This window comes from Phoxinus phoxinus (assembly GCF_949152265.1).
Source record: "Phoxinus phoxinus genome assembly, chromosome: 10".
NCBI lineage: Eukaryota > Metazoa > Chordata > Actinopteri > Cypriniformes > Leuciscidae > Phoxinus > Phoxinus phoxinus.
In genome coordinates, this window is record NC_136885.1 from 22,952,534 (window position 1) to 22,970,004 (window position 17,471).

General features: G+C 38.2%; 1 protein-coding gene across 3 annotated transcripts in view; it reads left to right on the top strand.

Annotated features, from left to right (window-relative positions):
* The window catches only part of sema6cb (semaphorin 6Cb), a 137,187-nt gene that overhangs the window by 16,075 nt on the left and 103,641 nt on the right, over window positions 1-17,471 (top strand). For all 3 annotated transcript variants that reach the window (XM_079625123.1, XM_079625125.1, XM_079625126.1), the window contains exon 2: window positions 4,513-4,605. The gene's annotated coding sequence lies outside the window, so the exon portion shown is untranslated. The remainder of the gene's footprint in view (window positions 1-4,512; window positions 4,606-17,471) is intronic.

A 17,471-nucleotide genomic window follows, 5' to 3' on the forward strand; every position in this document is an offset into this window, starting at 1 on the left:
ATCTGCAGAAATATACAGTTGTCTCATTTACACAGTGACGCAGGCGCAGAACGCGCATTCTAGCTGACAGTCGCCTGTAGTTTTCTCGGTGTGTTCAAGTGCAGCTTTCCCCCCGGCGCAGGCGACGCGAGGCGACAACACAGTCGGCTTTCATCAGCGCTAGTTCTTTGGCGTCGATTTGGTGTGTCCCGGGCTTAAGACAACTAAGGATGCATGATGTAAAAGCTTAAATTCAAACTGGTCATCATGTTTAAAGTGATTGTGTCTCCATAAAATTGACTACAATTCATATGGATTAGTTTTACGATTTCTTTATGAAAGTTTTGATGCGTCAAAGTGGTAGTTGCATAGACTGTCAATGGAGGAACAGAAATCTCTCTGATTTCATTTCAAATCTGCATTTGTGTTCTGAAGATGAATGGAAATCTTACGGGTTTGGAACGACATGAGGATGAGTAAATGATAACAGAATTTTTATTTTTGATTGAACTAACCCTTTAACCCTGATTTTTAAAAGTGTGTGTGTGTGTGTGTTTTATTTATTTATCCTGAGCTGTGTGTTTTGGTGAGATGATGTCCATGCGTTATTTATCATTAGTAAGACTCCCTGGTGATGTCCTCTCTCCAGAGATTGATCTGGGATAAGACCTCCCGCCTCAGGCTCTTTGACTAAATCAAACTTTAGCGGCTCAGCGAATCAGACGTTCCTTTCAGGAACTTCTCTCGACTTGGACGAAACTCAGCTTGTGCACATTTTCTTTGCGGTTTGGATGGATTTGATTTGTGTCTTTACTCTTTAAATAGATTCTAAGGAGAAGCCAAAAAATAGCGTTTTCAGTGAAAGCTAAAGCTAAACGTGTGCTGTATTGGAGTGTGATTTAAATAAGCAGCAGTACTTGAGTACAGACTTGAAAAAAAATGAAGTAAGACCAAGCCAAGCTGGAGTAATAAAATCATTCTCTACAGTTAATCTAAGCACATAGATTCTGGAATGCTGCCTATGGCTCACTCAGATTTGTTTAGTCATAAACGTTTCCAGCATGTTCTTTTTCCCACTTTTTTTCTCCTTCGGATATAAATTTAGACATGAGTGAGATTCTTTCTGAATGACCACATGCCCACTTTTAAAAGCAGATAGATACACGTTTCAAAGCAACTTTGGTTGTGATAACTAGCAGGAAAAAATAAATATTCCTATGATCTGAGTCTATGATATTCCTATGGTAGTGATACTTGGTAATTCGTTAATTCCGGACCATGCGGTGACCAGAGGAAGATCTCAAACCTGTTTTCCTATTTTTCTAAGCAATACGCATAAATCCAGGTTATTGCACGAGAACTGGCTGTCCTGTCCTTTTAGTTTTTGAACAGTGAGGCTCTCTTTGTAGAAAAAGCATCTGCTAAATTTCAAGCGTTTACATAATGTGAAAGACATTTGGATAATGTATAATAGTGCTGTTTTTTTTAAATGGAACTCCTAATGTATACTGAAGTCCGCAGTGGCACACAACTCCTGTTTGTTTATACTGCATTTTACCATGTAAAAAAAAAAAAAACATTGGACTTGACTCAATATGGACGAACTGGCAGTAAGTCTCTGGCTGAACTCCTAAAAAGCATCACGTAACCTCTAAATATTCAGTTATTGATGCACTTAAGTTGTTTTTCTCTGGTTCTTTACAGTATGCTCCTGGCTGAAGTAATGTAAAACGTATCAGCATCATGTACACTCTGACTTTTAAGCATGAGCTTTTTAGATGAAGGTTTTGGAAAAAATACAGGATGGATGGTTTAGCTGTTAGCCCTTTCCTCTCCGACAGCTTCGCGGTGAACTGTAAGGAGCGAAGGTTGACCAGCTGGCCAGGGTTCTTATCAGGGTTTGTGCTTTAAAAGCCTTTGAGGAATGTTGGCGGAGCGCCACTCGTATTCTGCACGCTGCAGACTGTGGGTTTACAAGGACTGTGCTTGGAGAAACATTTTTGTGTGGAAATGCTTGCTGATCTAAGATCAGGTTTCCTATTCCTCAGCACTAGTTGAACTGTACTGATTTCTTTTTTCTTTTGCATTGATCCAGACATGGTGTACTTTGAGGTGTTGGCTCTGAAGGTGTAAAGTCCATTGCGCTTGGATTTATGATGCTTTCAAAAAAAAAAATTGCTAATGAGGGCTAAATGTTAACAGGATGTTAATGAATAGTTCGCTCAAAAATGAAGGTTTTATCTTTTTTAATCACCCGTCATATGGTTCCAAAACCATAACTGAAGCTATGCATGTTTCCATATAACAACAGTTATAGTGACCACCAAGCGCCAAAAAGGACAAAAAAGCACAATAAATGTATTTTGACAGTCTGTATAACCTGTGAATTATATTCCAGATTTTTTTTTTAAAAACATACAAAGATGGACCAAAATGTACTTTATTTATTAATAATCTTGAATCTGTGAGTTGATCTAGAGAGTGAAACCAGTCATGCTCGTATTCGTGAAAAAATAGTTTTGTTCGATTTGTGGAAAGGATCAACAGGCTCAGTGGAAAGAACTGGTGCAAAAGAACAAGTCGTGAATTCATTTGATTGATCCGTTTCTTGAATCCAACTCAATAATTGGGTTGCAGACAGTGGATTGAGTTATTTAGCTCGCTGGAGATGAAGATAGTTTGTGAATAATGTCCTTTGTTGATGAACAGTGTTGGTCTGTTCCTCACAATATGACTTGGAAAATACCACACACGTTGTATTGACTAATTTAAAACTTTTTTATTTAAGCTTAAATTTAGCATAAAAATGTGAATTCATGTTATAGATCTTTTGGACAATTTATCTGTGCAAATGTTTCAATTTAAATGTTTTATATTTTTTAATTTGATAATACCTCTTATTGTTTAATCAAAACTTCTGGTAAAGATAACTTCACATATGTGACTTCTAATATGTGACGCATACGCTCTGATATGTCACAATACGGAAGAAAAGATCTGTCACTATCTGTTTAACCGTGACTTTAACAGACATGGGCACTGTGTGAAGATTCTCCAAAAATATCTCCTTTTTTTATGTTCCACTGAAAAAGTAAACAACATATGGGTTTGGAACAACATGAGAGGGAGAAAATAATGGCAGAATTTGCATTTTCTTTGGTGTGTGTGTGTGTGTGTGTGTGAACTGTCTTGCATTTTCCACACTGAGCTTTGGATTTCACCCAAATCCATTCTTTTACCTTGAGTACATGCAGAGAAGATTTGTGTCCAGCACTGACCAGGTGATTGTCTTCACTCTTCAGACTGTAAATTTAAATTGAAAAACAAATGATAAAAATGCTTGCATGTAATGTTTGTATAATAGCCACTTTCACACTCTCATGCTGTTCATTATTACTTCAGCCATTTGAAAGCCGTTTAACAAATGCAGGTAGTGCTGCAGAATTTGCTGAATTAGGAGACCGCTCTACATGAGCATAACTAATTCACATTGCCCTGGAGGGGATTTGCAAGTTGAGAATCATTTTGCAATATTAAACATGGCTGTTATTAGATCAATTTTTCTTTTTTGTAATTCATATTACTCTCTGGTGATACAAGATGTTGCAGTACTGCATTTCCTCTGTGTCTGCAGCCTGTCTTTATGTAAAGCAAATTGGGGTGAGAGGCCGAGAATAAGGTGCGTTGAGCGAAAGAGAGAGTGACATAGAGAGAGCTAAAGAGAGGCAGACAGACTGACCAAGAGAATAAGGAGATGCCGCGGAGACAGGAGATTTGTTGAGACACGGGTGCTGTCAGTAAGGAGCTGGCTTGCGCTAGTGTCTCATTCTCACACAGCAGATTGGAAGAGCAGATTGCGCTCTGAGATGCCCCGAGATTTGGGCAGCTTCCGATTGGGGATTTGTAGAGATTTGGTTAGAAATCTGCCCATAATGAGTGTTAAGTGAAAAGCGCCTTCATCATCTTCTCAGCAAAGACATTGTTTTCTCTAAGCGCTCGTTCTGTTAGTTTTGGCTCTGTGTCTTCGTGTCACAGTCCTGGGATGACAGTCTATAGCTTCATTAACTGGTGCTGATCACACAAACAGACATTTTATGAATGAAAAGGCCCAATTTGTGTGTCTGTGGAGACAATAGATAAGAACACATACTTCAGATGTAGCCAAAACTATGGTGTGATGGTATCCACAAAAATATTTAAAATTAATAATAATAATAAGAAATCCGCATATTAGATTTCTGAAGGATCATGTAAAACTTATAGCTGTAGTAAAAATTTGGTAATAGCTTGTTGTAGCTGTGGTAATAGCTGTAGAAAATTTAGCTTTGCCATCACAGGAATAAATTGCATTTCAAAATATACTAAAATAAGAAATTATTTTAATTAAGAATATTTCAGAAGATTACTTAAAGAAAAAATAAAATCCCTTACAGACCCCAAACTTTTAAGCCCTAGTATTTTTTTTATTTTTATTTATGGTCATCTCAAAACTGGTGTTCATCACTGATCAATTATTGTTGTCTTTGTTCTTAGGTCGGTTGCGGAATGTCACCGCTTTCTTAAGCGATCCAGATCTTTATCCTCAAATGACTGCAGTCCTGCTGTCTGATTGGATCATCTTTTGAGGTAAGAACCTGTGGGAAGAAGATTATTGAATTGGTGAAAGTCACTCAAACTATTTATTTTGTTTCCTCCTCGCGTCCTGCTCTTTTGTTGAAATTTGCTTGAAGTGGAGTTGAGCCCCTCCGAAGGACAATGACTTGATTTGACAGAAAATTGAAATATCATCCAACTTCATTATTTTGGCTGGACTATTCACCCGAGGCCATCAGCGTCTGTTGATTTTTTTTAGAAGAATACAAATATAATTTAAAGGAAACATCTGACAATCTGTCAGACAATCTGTTTAAATCAAGTCTCATGGCGAGCAGGCGACAAACGATAGAAAAGTATCACAGTTGGAAAGGGTAACGGGGAGGTGGGCAGATTTTCAAACGCATTGAAAAAAAAAAACAAGCAGACGACAAAATCGGAGAGAGATCACTTAAGAGAAGACAAAACGGATGAGACGGGAGACTTGACATGAAGAGTGGGGGAAAATCTGCTGGAAACACGCATGCATCACAGAGCACCTGTGCAAGGCCCTTTTACTCATGCCCCCTGTCTACCCAGATATCCCTTAGAGATCAAGACGCATCCCACAAGGCTGGAGAGCAGAGCTGGTGGTGACAGGCTCTGTCGTCCGGCTGCGGGGAGCAGATGGCTGGCCAGATGTAGGGTTGCGTTTGACCTTGGGCCCCGTGGAAGGCTAAACATCATAGGCGTCCTCCGGCGCTTCCACCTTTCTGCCGCTCCATGGAGCCGCTGCTCTGCTCTGACAGCTTATGGTTGTTTTATTTAGATGAGCCATATGGAGCTTTTATGTGCTCCATCGTTTAACTGCTATCACTATCCCCAATGTAGTTTATCACCCGATGTGTATTTGAACAAAGACGAGTTCAAGTCCTCCAGACTGTCCATGACCAACCATGACAGTAGAGAAGGCATGAGATATGACTAATCACATTCAGCTTTGTGCACAGATAGAAAGAGGTAGCAGAATTATAATTGTGGTCAGCTGATGCAGACTCTATGGAAGGGATCTTTAGTAAAGCCGGGGACACACTTTTACGACTGTAAGGCCGATTATGAATGTTATTTGATACTTACGACTGATCATGCCTAAACGCGGCGAGTCAGAGACAGTTGCGTTCAGACGGTGCTCACAGTTGGTGTTTCAAATTTGCTGCAGTTGTTGGAAAAAGTCTGTAAGTGTGTTCAGTTCAGTCTTAGAACGTTTCAGCTAGTCATTAAGTGTGTCCCCAGCTTAAGTCAGTGACGCAAAGGATTATAAGCACACATGCCGGCTTCTGGATCATTTTTTCCCTTTCTCTCTAGTAAATCCCAAATAATCATGATTACTATTATGGGTGCTGCGATTTAACTGTGTAAAGTATTGTTTACACCATTTATTTTCTGTAAATTGAATTCTCACCTTGTTTTGATTGTATCTTACATTAAGAATATGATGTGCATTTGTTATAGCGATACGCCAATATAAAAATGTATTTTAAATTTCCCAGTTCCAATAAGCCGCTAATAATTTTTTTTTAACTGATAAATGATTATTAAAACTCTATACTTTTCTTTAGTTTTAATTTATTTAAACTAAAATCAATAATTTTAAACACTACAAGTGAATTCAAGCATCACAACATTATAATGTACAGTATGAGAAATGGAGATTTATTTGGAGATTTTCTAAACATTACATTTAAGGGTGTTATTTTATTAGTGCTTTTAAAGATTCATTTTAAGTTAGTGTTAGATGACAGTAAAGGAAATCTATATTATTAATATATATCCAATATCAGCATTTATATTTCCAATATCACCCGATAACCTGATAACCAATGTTGTCGTCTCTAGTATCTTGCATCTCTAGTAACTGGGTTCACTATAGTATTTTGGCAGAACCTATGGTAAATTATTTTGAGGCAGCACAAAATAATTATTAACTACAAATCAAATCAGCATTAATAATCATAATTACAGTGCCAAGAGAAATAATCGTCAGTAATTATGCAATTCTAATCTTGTTTTAGTCATCATATAGCTAATCTGATTTATTTAATTATACCACTTTATTTTCTCACTAAGGTCATTGCAGTGTATCCTTCAGGAGAGCGCCTGTTTCCTAATAGCTTAATGGCTTTTAGTACACTGTTACCAAGTGCAATGTCTAGCGGTTTACTCATTTCTCCATTTAAATGCTTGTGCAGTGGTGGTCACAGATATGTGCCCTGCTAATGGTTCCTAGTCTCACAGTTTTCTTCAGAAATTCATAGCACCATTCATTTATTCGCTAACATAAAAAGTGATGCCGATAGACATTTTTGGATCTCCGTACCTACCACAGAGGTCATATTCTGCTCCTCCACTTTTGAATCTTCATTCATATTCATCAACGTACAGTTTACTCTCCAATCTCAGAAGATAGCTGATCAAACACTTGGTGACACAAAAGACAGAAGTGAGCTTATTTTCATTTTTTGAATCAAGTTTGAGAATGTTTGATGGCTTTCCAGCAGCCTCAAAAACAACAATTCAGCTCAAACTCAAGCCTACCTGACAATTGAAATAACCTCAAATGGCGAATCTGGCTCCACGTCATTTTTGTCAACAAATACTCTTCCCCTCATAATAGGTTTATTTAACCACCGGTCAGCAGAATGGGCAGATGCCAGCAGAGGGTTTGGTCCACCATAGCTTTTTACTGATTTATAAATTCTCTCTCATGGTTTATCACTCTCATTAATGTCAGCACCTGCTGTAGTGGGGCTCTATCTGTCTGCCCGCAGGCCCTGCAGCTGTGCACTGAGCTCAGGCAAACTGCCCATCAGTCCTGCCCCCTCCACCCATCCACTCCACCAATAAGCATTTGGCTGAGGTAGTTGTAAAAACCTTGCTAGAATCAGGTGCACTTGCTCTGTTGATTTGTAAATGTGTATTTATCATGGTCTTTGTTTGCACATTCAAGTACATTTGGCGTGAAAAAATTATTGGCCCGATTTCACTTATTTCTCTACCTGAACATTTTCATGTACCGGTAATCACAATACAAATGTAGGCATAGGAAACCTTGGAAACACAATTGTCATTATGTGAAAAGTCAAAAATATAATTCATAAATCAGTCATATTATAAAAAAAGTCAACAATTACAAATATTGTCTCTGTGAAAAAGTAAGTGACCCCATAGTATTCGAAACTTAAAAATGTCAGTTTGAGTGAGTCAGAGACTCTCAGTGGTGAATATTCCCAAAAGCGGTCAACATTTCTAAAAGGGCACAGTGGCACCTCATCTGGAAAGCTATAAATTATCACAGACAAACTTTCAAAGAACTACGGGCTTCTCTCGCATCAGCGAAGGTCACGGTCCTTCACTCCGCAATAAGAAAGGGAATGTGCAAAAATTAACTTTATGGAATAGTAGTAAGGCAAAAACTTCTGTTCACTAAAAAGAACATCAAAGCTTGTATAATTTTTGTTATAAAGCATGTGATGATCCCAAACCTTGGTTTATTCTATTGACAGATGAGTCAAAATGTTACTTTTTGTAAGGTGGTTGTCTGCTGTATTTGCTTGACAACTGAAACAGGTAGTGTATATTGTAATCATGTGATCATGATGCCTACAGCGTTTTGCTGCCTGTGGTGGACTTATCATTGAAAAGTAGCTTGTATTGTCCCATATACTAGATAATTCTTTAATAGATTGTCCGAGCATCTGACCGTGAGCTTAAATGTCATGTTGAATGACAAATGAGTCATGTTGACATCTGAAGGACTGCAAAGAAACAAAGACTCCGATCAAATTAAAGGTGATTGCCGTTGGTGCCGTTTAATGTTGTCTAGCCAGACATTAGATTTAAGGGTGGCATTTACTTTTTCTCAGGGGTGATGGGAGTCTGTGTTAGCCAATTTCACCCAATGAAATTTTCTCTTGGCTTCCCTTTGTGCAATATTGTTTTGTTCTCCAAATTAGCAATTGCTCAGGGTGCAAATACTTTTTCACAGCAATTTATTATGAATTATGTCCATAATAAAACAGCAGTAAAATAAATACTGCATACAAAATATTGCTTTATAAGAAGCAAATTTCAATTTTAATTCAAATTTATTTTTTTCGGGGTGCAGAACTAAAATATGGTGTTAAAAGAACAAGGAGAGTTGCAGGAGGAGGAGTAGGAGGAGAAAAGAAGGGTCAAAACCAGCATCCCCCCTCCTTCTGTTATTATTCACAAATTGATTTCTTAGGACCCGGCGCCGCATTACACTTTGTTTGTGCATTGTGTGTGTTTTCTGCTGCCTTTAGTTTGTCTGTTAATCCATCAGCGCTGGCGTTGGGGAGGGAAAAAGCTTGCACATTCGGAGCCAGGAAGCACCTCCTGGCTCATCTGTGCCCCTTAATCCTGAGAACAGCCATGCTGGTGAGATTGCAGGCCCCTCGGTGTCTCTCCTTCTGGAAACTTCAAAGTCAGGCATTGGCGATTTGGAAGACAGGGAGGCAAAGTCTGCAGGGAGCCTTCATGCAGGTCAGCCCAAATCTTTAGCTGAGAGCCCCTGGTTCAGTGCAGGTGGATCTAAGGCCTGCGCCGAGAGAGGGAGAGGTGTTGTTAGGCAGATGGACCGGGATTAACCCCCTCTGCCACCACCACCACCACCACCAGATCACCAGACATCTTTGAATTATCTCCTCTCTCTTTATGTCTGTCAGCTTTTCAGAAGGCAGAACTGTGTATAACAGATCAACCCTATTTCTCTATGCAGCTATGTGTCGTAAAATACATTTAATGTCTCTGTAATAGTCAGAAGTCTTTTCTTTATTCAATACTTTTTATTATATTGGAGGGTGAACCAACTGTAGGCTAAAGCTAGTTAGAAAAAGACTTAAAGCAGACATGTTTTGAGAGAATATATTGAATTATGTGTATTTTTCTTATCTCACTGACAATTTTTGTTTCTTATTTCTTGTTTGACAATAATTTTGTTAGTTTATTATTACTATTATCAAATAATAATATTATTTAATTGTATCTGATTATCATAGTCAGTTATTATAATTCTCTACCGTTCAAAAGTTGGGCCAGTAAGATTTTTAAATGGTTTTGAAATTCTCTTATGCTCACCAAGAGTGCATTTATTTGACAAAAAATACAGTAAAAATAGTAGTATTGTGAAATATTATGATTTGAAAAAAAAATATATATATTTTAATATATTTTCAAATGTAATATATTCCTGTGAATCAGCAGCCATTACTCTAGTCTTCAATGTCTCATATATAATCAGATTTAATTTATCAATTGACGAGCTGACCGACAAGACGATGGAGCAAGATTTGGTTTCAAAGCGATATGTAAAAGCGCCTATTTGGCAATATTTTGGATATAAACCCAATGCTAATAGTAAGCCTGTAAATATTGAGGCAATCTGCAAAGTGAAGTTGGCAGCACCCGGTGGTAACGCTTCTACTTTACACAAGCATCTTTATGGTGTCTGCCGTGCTTATTAGTTTTGTTAATAAAGCCGTCTTAATTCGTTTTGTTAATAAAAGATCTGTTTAATATAAGCGAGTCTGTCATTGTACTGTTTTCTGTTGTATTTTTCATTAACAATAATAATAAACACACCATTCAAGCAAATCCCGCCCCCAAATTGTCACTAATACGCATGGACACACGACATTCATAAGCAATTTAAAAGCAAGGTGGAAAAGAGGGAAAAACTTTATATATATATATATATATATATATATATATATATATATATATATACTGTATATACACACACACATTATATAAACACAAACTTTTGTTAGATGTGATTAATCAATTTGACTGCACTAAATGTAATATAATATAATCGTGACAGATTCAAAACTGTATATCCCACATGAGTGCCACAGTTCAGTATAACTGGATCGGATCATACGTGTTGATTTTTAGGGTTGCCTAACCTTCCTGTTCTGCCTGAGGAAATATAATTGAACAACTTATTTCTTCAAGCTGTAAGACTTGTGTAACCCAGAACTTGTTCACCTTTATTACCTGGCCAAAAAGAAAGTTCGAATTGGACCCGAGGATTCACTGTGATGCCGATGTTTGAACTCGTGTTGTTCTCAGGGAGGCAGGGACTCCACAACGGGTGCTGTGAGGATTCACAAACACAAAGGAGTGGCAAATTCATGAAAATGAAACGAATGAGGTTAATACAGCTTGTTTTATGCAGAGATCCTTGAGGATGACATTTGTTGTGTTGCACTAAATGTAAATGAAGGAAAGGCTTGCTTCAAGATGTCTCAGAGGGAGGCAGGCACTGTGTTCATAGAAAAATAGCAGCAGATCTGGGATCAGATTCCACTCTGTCTTCCCTAATCACAGACAGAAACGACTACAAAGCAAAACAGATCTAGAAATATCTCTCGTATAATGTTTCGCATTGTTAGAAACTTCATTAATATGGCACTCTATCTCATTCTCTCCCTATGTCTTATTGAACTCAAATTGTTTTTGTCCTTGGCTTAGTTTGGCGTCTTAGCTCATGGTCTTGCAGTATGTTCTGTTTTACAGGCTCAGTAATCCCAATGAGATGTGACCCTGGCTGAAAACATTGAAGAATTGTGCATCAGCCCTTTAGATGCCAGATCTGTCTGTCTCTACAAAGACAGAAAGAGAAGACATCTCTTCACCAATGAGGTTCTGTAAAGGCAATTAGCTTAACGGCGACTGTGATGACAAGGCTTTGGCTCGCTTAGGAGATGTGAACCGCCCTACTGTGATTTACCTCAGACAGAGAGGACACCTTGGGAATTTAACTTGCCGTACTTTTAAAAGTTTGTTGAAGTAAACAACTCTTGTGCTCATTAACTCCACTATCGCCCTCATTTACGCAATGGACTCTTAAATCCAGCTGAATACTCTGCGTGGGTCTCATTCTGCTCTCTAATTCCCTATGACGTAAATCAGGATATTGTGAACAAATTCAAGCACTAGCAAGGTCCTTGATACTCTAAAGATTGAGACACTGATTACTCAATTACTAGCAAGCAGGCTGTGTCACAATTACAAGGTTTGTGCATTAATTGTAGCAGGTATTTATCAACACTGCCATTATAAAAAAATAGCTTTTCCTGCATTTTTAATAATGGTAATTCAGACATTAAACATATCACCCACCCACCCACCCACAATATTTTTTTTTTTTTTTTTTTTTACATTTATCAATAACAAGCATTATTGAAAATGTAATTGTGCATGCTCATGTCTCTTATTTTAACATTAAGATTAGTTTTAGCATCATTCAATTCAATTCAATTCAAATTTATTTGTATAGCGCTTTTCACAATACATATTGTTTCAAAGCAGCTTTACAGAAAATGCATTTCAGAAATGTACATACAAAAATACAGTTAGTTAATCATAAATTTAGGGCATAACATATCGCCGGCGTTGGGTCGTCTCGTCACAGGCGTCGAGTCGTCTCTTTGGGGCATCTGAAGTCTCCATGAGGGTCTGGATACGTAACTGGAGCTGACGAACTCTATTTGAGTTATCTCGGGACAGGCTAATGCTAATCATCTAATGCTCACTTAGTTATCTTTACTAATAATTTAAAGTAATCGTTTGCAAACCTAAAAATGTAAATTTTTCAAACTGTACATAATAATGTTGTGATTCCTAAATTCACTTGTACTTTTTAACTGATTAATGTTAGTTTAGATTTATTCTTATATTCTTTTATTCTTGTTTTAGCTTGTTTTAATATCAGCCATTTATTGATTATCAACTCATGAAAATATTCGCAGCTTATCGGTATTGTTTGTAAATGTACTTTGAATTATTACATTTATGCAAGCATTGTAAGCATTAATTTTACTTTTCATTTTTAATTAATTTAATTAATTTAGACTTCATAAATAGTATAATTTTAGTATGAACCCTTTAGTGAGTATCGGCCATGACTTAAAAAAACTATTATCGGCTTAACGTTATCTCCGAGATTTTTTAAAACTTCATTTAAAACACAAATTCCTGTATTACATTTCAAAATTTACATAATTGTTTACCTGTCATTCAATTTAGGAATGAAAGAGCACAAAAAGTAACGACTTTTATGAGTTAAAAGGGAATGGCGACATTTTCTCGCAAGTAAATATCAGCAATGCTGATCGGCATGGACATTTCAGTGAATTAATTAAACAACCAAACAAACTCCCTGGCAAGTGCATTACTGAACTAGCGAGTGGATCAAGACACAATGGATGCATGAATATGATGCATTCATTGTGTCTTGTGGGCATGGGTTATTTGGATCTTTTCCTCCTAATTCCTTCTTCGCTCACTTTCTCCTTCATTTGCTCTCAAGTCATTTGTCTCATTACTCTAATTTAACAGTGCACTTCACCATCTTTGTGGGGGAGGCCTGGCTCCTTTAAAGGCCTGATTGGAATAAGGAGATGATGGTGGTGAAGGAGCCATTTATATAAGATGTGAAGGAAGGTGGTCTTAGCTATTTTGAGTACCAACCCATGCCCACAAAGCATGCCAATTAGCTTAAGTGGCCTCCCAGCGAGCTGGATTAGTCCCGTACCTTTTCGAGAGAGTGAGAAAAGCACTTTATTGCAAAAAAAAGTGGCAAAATTGGTTAAGCTTCCGTTCTCTAATTGCGGGTCTGGTTGCAAAATAGCATGTTACATTACAAACGCCCACATACAGACGTGTTTTATGTTGAGGTAGAATGACTCCTTGGTTAAGCTGTGCAACACGACTGCTGTTTTTCTGTGATTTCTACCTGTTGTGTTTCAATGTACTTTTGTTCTGCCAAGCTGGCTGCCTCTGATAAGTTTTCTATGCTTTTGTTCTGTTCCATTCCATTTGTTCTCACTTTGGCCACATTGTTTCTTTAAGGGTGCTACATCGTAAAAATAGCCGGTGTTCATTTCGATCCCGTGTGTGTGAAATGCGTGGTAAAAGTTTTGATCGGATTCCAAAAAAAGTGGTTCCCACAGACAGTCTTCGCGCCGCAGGCAGGACAGACTGCGTGTATCGATCAGGGTGTAAAGCGGGGTTTCACCAGAGATTAATACTGTGCTCAGCAGAGCTCATGAAGTTGTTAACGTAATGTGGAAAAACCGGTGTGATCAGGCATATTGACAGCGCAGGGCAAGGCCACTGATTAAGTAAGTGAAGTGCATTTTACGAGCTCACTTTGGTTCCCATATCAACAATTTATCATGTCTGTATTCTCCCTCCAAAGAAAATTTTGTTTTGCCCTTGTATGAGCCAATGTTGGGGAGTAAAGAACTAAACGTTCTGGCAGAGCAATGTAATAAAATGCTACATCTTTTGTGCGTGCACATCAGAGTACACAAACATTTATTCTGCTTTATGCACAAACATGATGAAGTCTGATTTGTTTTAGTGAATCGGTTCACTCGGATAGTTTATCATGTTATTTTTAGTTGAATTACATGATTCACTGATTCATTTCAGTCTTTTTGTTTCATGTGCTGCATTTTAAGTCTACCCTTCATTGCCATATACAAAAAATTATAATATTAATTACAATAATCTTACAAAATGGATAAATATTTAGTTAAATGCTGCTGTTGGCCACTTTTTATACTATAAGGCAGGGTAGGTGATTTGCTCCAGAAATTGTTTTTTTGTTAAAGTCTCTTCACATCCTGTTATCAATCACTAAGTTTAGTGGTCTAAATGTATTTGTGTGTGTGTGTGTGTGTGTGTATATCTATATATGTTTATATATCGTCAGTGGAAAGTGTAGGACCACAACATTTTAGTCCATTCGATCCGAATACAATGGTACAATGTCCTACCTACCTGTCAGCGTATGTATTTCCCTACCTCCACACACCCTGCTCGCGTAGACATCACACGTCACCAGCGCGTTTCATGCTATCCAGGGTCAGAGACTGACCTCACCGAGCACCGAAACAGCAGCCACCTTTTACAGTTCCTCCTGAACCAAAACAAAAAGCTTATGCTGCGTTCACGCCATAATTTGGAAGGGATGGAAACCCGTGACTCGAATTTGTGTTTCAATGGCAACACTATCAACGCCGAAATGAATCTGCAGCAGTCAGGTGGTAAAGGTCAGTTCTCTTTGAGTTTTTTTTGTTCATTATTATTGTAATGTTATGCGCTTTGAGTCATGAGGTAATTTAACGCCGTCTCTCGTGGTGCTTTTATTTACTCTCTGCTGTGTGCGTTCATGTGTTTTTGAGAAGGCGTGGCTTTGGAGAGGCTCTGAAGGGAGGGAGGGATCTTATGCATCCAAATCTAATCAAACATAGCTACCAAAACATCCACTCTCATATAAAGCATTGGGAATTCTAATGAATTTATGTAATGGTTAATTTGAATGCACCAGTTTATTAAAAAGATTAACTGATTCCTTTGAGTCCCTTTGCAAGCCTTTCTGCAGTTCTTTTTGTAGTGATACAAATTAATATCATAATATTTGTTAAATCTTAAAAATGTATAATTTTTAGGTAAATGCTGCTGCTTGGCCACTGTGTTTTACTCAAATATGTGTAAATAACGCTGTTGTCTAGTTTTATTGGAGGCATTGAAGGCCTTTGTATACTCAGTCTCACATGAAGTCGTGTCCTCCGCTTTTAAAATACAGTCAACCGTGGATGAGCGTGGATGGACAAGTTTGGCACATGTGCAGTACAATTGCTTTTTTAAATTCTACCAGACATTAGAGGGCAGCACTGAGTCGTGTCAGTTACAGGACATTCGCTGCTCGGAAAGGATAGAAGTAGAAAAATAGAGACAGGCTGTGTTCAAAATTGACCCCTATATCTTCATTCACTACTCCACTAATATAGTCCACTTGAAGGAGTGCGTGAATTCGGAAACTGAGTGTGCCGGAAGGGTTGCCGCTTTTGCATAGTTTGTGCTTGCGGTTTAATAATCATTTGAAACTTAGAAAACTGGCAGCTCCTGTAGTAAGATGAAATTATTTATCTTGCACTATGTCATGGAAACTATATACAAACCTTAATTAAAATATTTAATGACCAATTGTAAGAAATGTATACCTGTATTATATTAAGATGTGGCCACATTGGACCAATGATGTGGAAAATGGATGGATGGATGATTCAGCTGCGGACGCCATCTTCTGGTCAGACACTGGAATTAATTTGACGCGTGACTCTCACAGTACATAATGGGTATTCTCTAGCCGTTAAGCGTACATCAGTAGTACACTCGTTATTGTGGTGCTTTATCAGACACCACTACAAATGGCTGTCCCCTCAAATAGTTCCTTATTTAAGGGTATAGGGAGCGATTTCTGACACAGCCACAGATACACCATTGCATGCAAAGTTTAGAACAAGAACCAAAATAAAAGTGATGAAGATATGCTGCTTTGTTTACTGTTTTGTATCGCTCTTTCCACACTCTTCTTCGACTACTGCAGAGTACATCAGAACTGCGTAATGCCACCTAGTGGACTCTTGTGTCTCAACGTTCACCTTGCTGTTCATGCACCGTCTGTGCGGACACAAATTGGGCTGCACAATGACGGTGTGCGTAAACGTCCGCGGACCCTCCTGATGACGAAATTGTCACGCGGACAGCTTAGGAGCGTGGATGGCCGAAGTATTCTTTGGGCTTGTGTAAATAAAACTTTTCAGATGCTTTTTAATGGCATTTCATGTGTTGGTAGTATATTGTAGTATAGCTAACTACTTTTTTGAAGAGTAGCTTGACTGTTTTTTTAACCACTTATTAGCTTAAGCTACTCTTCAAAGCATCTTCCCCAGTACTGGTAGGGTAGGATGACACATCCAGGAGATCAATGGTTTAATCCAGAAAGTCATGGCAGAAGAGAATTTTTATTAGGAAGAACATTAGTTATGAATCTTTATTTCAAGCTGCGCTCTTCATTGTCAGCACATTTGAAGGCCTAATGAATGCGTATGTGTGGTGTCTAAAGCCTGAAGAAATTGTTATATATCTTTTTATTGGACATGAAAGGTCACCTTGAGAAAGGGAAATTAGACATTCATTTTCCCCCCCTCTGCCCACTGAACATATCTGACCTGCATTGGAGAGACGTGTTAGTGAGTTTTTAATCAGCATGGATATTTATTTATTACCCTCAGCCTGGAGCTAATTTACTTCATCTCACTCACTCTCCTGTTTCAGGTCATTTACATACAGCCCTCCCCCAAGGCCTGCTGGGACAGGATTACTGTACTAATTGCTTTTTGGTATGATGGAGAACAAAGCAGCCTTTCTCTTCCTCTTCCTCATATTCCAAATGACTAATGCTAAGAAGTTTGCAGGAAATCAGATACTTGGGACCGAGACCTTGACCGAAATGTATTTCAGAAACTGCAGCTTGTGTGCGAGAGCTTATGTTCTTCTTGTCCATTTGTAATCATCTGCAAATCTGGTTCCTCAAGGACATGAAGCGGCACAATGGCTTCGATAGTCGACACACGTACACAAATGTACACAGGTGAATTGATTTTTTGTGTGTGATCGCTACACCAAACTGTGATTGAGTGTCTTTTTGCAATCATTGGTCGCGTGCCCGACGACCCGCACACGCGAATGTGATGAATGACCTCACGATGAGGCCTGTCACTGGTAGGTAATGTCACTAAATCTCCCACCACAAAGACCACTGCATGTTCGATAATATCGACTGTGTGTGCGTTTATGTGAACTTATCCTCTGTTTGGGATGTTATGGGATATCTTTTCTTTCATCTTAGTGTTATGGTATAGGTTTATCTTTGTGTTTCTTTGTTGGATGTAGATGTCTACGAAGGCCAATCCAAAGAGCAAAGGTGAATGGGCTGGACTGATACAGATCGAGATGAATAAAAGGATTGAGGATTAATA